Source organism: Stegastes partitus, unplaced genomic scaffold (assembly GCF_000690725.1).
Source record: "Stegastes partitus isolate 25-593 unplaced genomic scaffold, Stegastes_partitus-1.0.2 Scaffold1281, whole genome shotgun sequence".
Lineage (NCBI taxonomy): Eukaryota > Metazoa > Chordata > Actinopteri > Pomacentridae > Stegastes > Stegastes partitus.
The window spans coordinates 187,106-192,422 of NW_007579012.1; the positions used below are offsets into that span (position 1 = coordinate 187,106).

General features: G+C 38.4%; 2 long non-coding RNA genes across 2 annotated transcripts in view; one reads left to right on the top strand and one right to left on the bottom strand.

Moving 5' to 3' along the window:
• Nucleotides 1–87, bottom strand: part of LOC103369393 (uncharacterized) — a 13,303-nt gene extending 13,216 nt beyond the window's left edge. The window contains exon 1 of the long non-coding RNA XR_520830.1: nt 10–87. This is a non-coding gene — a long non-coding RNA (uncharacterized LOC103369393). The remainder of the gene's footprint in view (nt 1–9) is intronic.
• Nucleotides 88–1,650: 1,563 nt separating this feature from the next.
• LOC103369392 (uncharacterized) overlaps nt 1,651–5,317 on the top strand; it is a 4,719-nt gene continuing 1,052 nt past the window's right edge. Inside the window, exons 1-2 of the long non-coding RNA XR_520829.1 lie at nt 1,651–1,666; nt 5,194–5,308. This is a non-coding gene — a long non-coding RNA (uncharacterized LOC103369392). The remainder of the gene's footprint in view (nt 1,667–5,193; nt 5,309–5,317) is intronic.

A 5,317-nucleotide genomic window follows, 5' to 3' on the forward strand; every position in this document is an offset into this window, starting at 1 on the left:
TCTCTTCACCTCTATTGAAGCAGACAAACGAGGATTTACGCAAAACCAGATTTTTACATGAATCGTTTTAAAGATTTTATTTTTGTCTGACTAAAAGGAAACTACAAGAAACAGGAACTATTTTTTTTAAACTCCAGTAAGGATCTCCATCCTGGGATTGTTGCATTTTCATCCTTGTACGCCGGTTTGTTTACATTCATGCAACTGATTTTCTGGAAACTGCAGCTAAATGCAGTGATGGATCAACCTGTGGACCACTATGAGCACAGTTACGCATCATTTTACTTTGATGATTGGCCGTATTTTTGCAAGAACCCAAAGCAAATGGAAGAAGAGATTTAGAGGATGGAGGCAGAAAGACGTCAGGAACCTGGTGTTGTGCTGCACTTAATGCTCTGCTGCCGACTGAGGAGAAAACCTGTTGATGCCAGATGTGGAAAATCTCCAGGTGTCCATGGATGACAGTCATCAGTAATTCCTGATGTGGAACTGCAGCTAAAAATGTGTGGCTTCTGTAAACATCCTGGAGATGATGTGTTCCTTCCCAAAAATCCACTGAAGGAAAAGATCAAGACCAGCCAGACTGGAGTCTCATTGTTTTGGTATGAAAACATCCTTTCAGTCTCAGTCAGATCCTGCTCAAAGTGATTCCTAATCAGAAGAAACCTCAAACCTCCTCTTTCATCAAAAAACAAAACAAAACAAAACTTGGGCCAAAGAAGCTTTTCCTCTGCACACAGGACAAAGTCTGAACATCACAATATTTCCACATTTCAGCACCAACATGAATTCATGAACGACACACAAAGCACAGAACCCAGTTTGTTAATCTTTGGCTGTCCGTGGTGAACACGGACCTCCGAGATCACAAAACTGTCAGGACGTTTTAATCTTACTGTTAGAGAAAGTCTGATCTGTATACTGAAGTTATAAATATATTAAGTGCTATTATTATATAAATAGATGCTTTTCTATACTTTATATATATAATGTGATGTCTTGCATCATTAAATTTGCTACTAAGATGTGACAGCAGGTAGCTGTTAATAGCTAATAATCTTTTATCTGATCATCCAGATGGTCACCATCTTTCAGTTGAGAAAAGTCCGCAAAGGGTTAAACTGTCAGAGTGCTGCTTCAGACTCATATTGTTTCTACTTCATCTGTAGTAAAAATAGAAAACAAAAACTTTGAGATTTAGATCTTCATCCTGTGTTTGTTCTACAGCTGGGTGCATGATCCATCATTCCACATCTGTGCGTGGGAGAGGTGACCATAGCCTTTATTATGTTTTTATTCTTAGCTTCATTTCTACTGTACTACTTTTGCATTTCTTGTATTTCCTCTTCCTGGTCTTATTTGCATCCAGCTGCTGTAAAATGAGCATTTCTCCTGCAACAACTGATGTTCACAGCTCAGATACAGCTTCAAATAAAAGTGTAAACATGTGTGATAGTTTGGTTTGGATCCCTCTGCAGTCATTGTCAGTGTCACTTTAACAGTATTCAGACCTCCTTCAGGCAGACTGTAGTGTGTTTAAAGTCCTCTGACTCTCAGTGCCTTGCATGTTTGTTGGTTTTTCTGTTGTTGCATTGTGGCTTTCTTTTCGCCTCACAGGCTGCTGAAGGCGTCTGATGGAACTTGAAACTTGTGAGCCACACCTATGGTAAGTAGATTAGAGGAACTAAATAATGATGTGGGCCCTTCCCTAACACGCTCAAATAACTTGATCACGTTGCAGCCTGGAAGATCTAGTTTTTCTCACTGTGCACCAGCGACTTAGAATAAGATGCAAAGCAACGTAAAGCTTCTGCAGCATCACTGTCATGGTTCGAGCAACTCAGATTTTTAAGTTCATTTCTTGTTTTACTTCCAGTTGCTCTGGTTTAGTTGGTTATTTGTATTTGTAGCTATTTTAGTAACTTTGCCTTTTTTTTTTTTTTATTGCTACTCTTATCCAAGTTTTGTATTTGTGTGTCTGCATCTTTTATTTTCTTACTCTGCTACACTATAAAGGAAGCCTAAGAACATTATAAATAATCATTAGTAAGTTATACCTAACATACGAAACACATACATGAAAATAAAATAGAAAATTATTTTCTATGCAGTGCATTGCAATAGAAAATAAAAATAAAATAATCACACATACAGTTTATATAATATACAATTATTAGCTTGTTCTTTAAATTTGTATTTAATACAACATTTTAAAAGTTATATTATTTTATGGGGGAGGGGGTCGCTTTGGTTCCGTGTGACGTCACTTCCTGTTTTTGTTCAAACCGTCTGAACTAACGTCTGTACATCTCCCTGAAAAACATCACTAGCTTGTGCTGTTTTGTTTTGTTTTGTTTTGACACATGGCTCGTCTTTGGTAAGTTTCACACAGCAGCTACAAAAGTTCTAGCATAACTTTTGCGGCTAAGCTAACGTTAGCTTAGCTCTGTGTGTCGTGGGCACCGCCTAAACGCTCGAACTCTTTTTTTTTTTCTTCTTTTTTTTCCAGCGGGGTGTGTCGCTAGCTTAACTGTACCGGGGCTTTGTTGTCGGGTAAAGGAGTACCCCACACCCGACAGACAGTGCTGTCCGATATACCCCGAAGATACGAAACTAAGTCAAAACGACACACCGCCTCCATTTTGTCACCATCTCGTTGTTTTTGATCAAATTCCCCACCAGTGACCAAAAGTAACGTCGTTATTAAACACTAACATGTATGCTGGAAACAAACTACGTATCCAGACTGCCTGTTTTGGTATTAATGAATGCCTCTTGGTGGTGGACAAATATGTCATACAATGCACAATAAACCTCAGATCTTTCTTGTTTCCGGCTAGTCAAAATGTCTGGACTATTTATTGTACGTGGCGAGAAAGAACCAGACGTATCCTGTGCTGCGTTTAAGTGCTGTCGAAATTCAGAGGTTTGCTGTGGTCTATTCAGTGTGCTTTACTGGCTTCACTATCCGATTAACAGCACTGCCAGAGCATCCAGCATGATGCCATTTGTAGGGAATCGGGTAAGAAAATAATAATAAAACAAAAAAAATCAGTGAAAAGCAACTAAGCTTCTCTTTTAGGTTTTGGAAGACGTTTTACTTCTCATTTAAGAGGCTTCTTCAGTTTTTTTGCAGTTAAAAAAATACAATTTCTCAGCTGGAATGTAGATTTTAAATAGGATAAGAAGAAAAAAAAAGACTGACAAAAGTTTAAATATGTGGTGCCTGCGTCTCTCTGTGTGTGAGCCACATGTATCATAAATTATAAAAAGATAATTGTCATACTTAGTTGTTGTTTTCCAAACAGCATCTGTTGCCTTTTATTGTCATTTAGTTTGGTTAAAGTTGGGAATACTGAGGCAAACGTCCTGTTTTATATCAATATATTCTCCACATTTTAAGAAATCATCAGTTTCAGAGCATCAGAACGTCATCAGGAGGAATGTAAGGACTGTCCTGTGCTAGTTTCTGCGCAGAGGACAACCTGCTTTATTTTGTCAAACCTGAGCTACAGTTTGAATGAAAGCACTCCCTGGAAACATCAAAAGCAAAATGACTAAATGGAATAACAAAAGAGGGCCCACAAAAACCTTTTATGTTGTATTTTCAATGTACCTTTAAAAGCCTAGTCCGGACATGAACCACACACAAGCTGTTGGCGAGCACATTCAAATAGAGACACACGTTGTAGTTTCTTACCTTGCTGTACGGTATCCGCCTTCAGTTCAGGTTTCCCCACAGTAAAACTATATTAAATACTGAAGCAGAACTTTGTTGCTTTGCTAATTGTCGCTCGTCCTTCTGTTACACGTGTTCGTTGACCATGTGGTCGCAGAGCTAATGACGGAAGTGGCGATGTCAAACTGTAAGCGACATGACAACATAAAGACATTGGCAAAAAAAAGAAAGTGGTTAGAGTAAACCAGAAGCATGTTGCAAATACAGCATTGCAATATCTCTCAGTAACAAAAACACATCCTCACGAAAATGATGTGAAACTCTGTGAAATGTCGGCACTCCAAAACTCGTCAAACAGATTACTACAATTAACTTTACAACTGACGATTCATGTATTTATATGCATTTAGCAGACTTGTTGAACATTTTAAGTTGTGGGTTTTTGGTTCTGAGGCTGACGCGGCAGCAGCGGTTAAGTCTGCTGACACAGATCTTCTGCAGAACAACACCACTGTAACACCATAAAGTGCAGTTTGCATACGGACAGGACAATAAATAAAGAGAATTATGCTTCAATTTAGTTTTAAAAACTAAACACACATCTCAGTTACTTTCTGCTGCCAGTAAATTCACATTCTGCCACTTGACATGCTGCTCTTTAGCTATCCCTGCAGATAGGAGTCTAGATGAAAATAGCAATTTTAAATGAAAGAAATCAAAAAGAAAAACTCAACACTTATCTTTCCTCGGCTCTGTGAAGTGTGTGTAAAGAAACATGCTGTCTGCTGTGAACTGTACCAAGAACAAAGACTCGTTATTGGCTAATACAGACGACAAACCACAGGATGAGTTTTGAGTTGACTGAATCTGCATCTGAAAGAAAATTCATTGAAGGCAGTTGTTTGGAAATGAGTCAGAAAACATTTAAAGACGTCGCCTCGATGTATACGGGATATTTTTAACAATTTAACTATCATTTACAAGCAAAATGATTCATCAACAAGCTCTCTGAAACCCAAGCAGTTTCTGGGTGTTTCAGTCACTGTGGGCTCATTTTTTATTCCACTATGAAGACTTTTGTTTGTTTGTTCATAGAAATGAACAAAACAGAGAATTTTAAATGAGAGAATTGTATTCATTTGAGTTTTTATCGTACAAAAATTTGGAAAAACACGGGTCACAAAATCAACATGTCCAACATTCTTTGTTTCCAAACACCCACAGGTGCCACTAATACTGGGGAGAAGTGAAGCCTGCCATAGATGTTTAACTCTTTACAGTTTTAATTGGTTTCTGTACTTTGTCTGCTCTGGATAAACATGTCTTTAGTTTTTCAAAGAATATGTGTCGTTCAAACGGTTTATGTTTGGGGAAATTAAAGAATGAAGTGCTTTTAAGCTGAGAATTGGTTATTTTGCCCAACAGAATGCAAGTCACACAAGACCAATCTGCATGAGTGTTACAGGTCTTTAATGTGGGTTTTACTGACTTAAATGTTGTGTTGTGTTGAACAGGTAAAGTTGTTGGAGAGACTCACACCAGAGTCAGTGCAGCCCCCGTAAACCTGGGACTTTGATGAACCAACCAGTGGTCTAGAAGTGTCCTTCCCCTGCACTTCCTGTCACTCAGGTAGAGCCA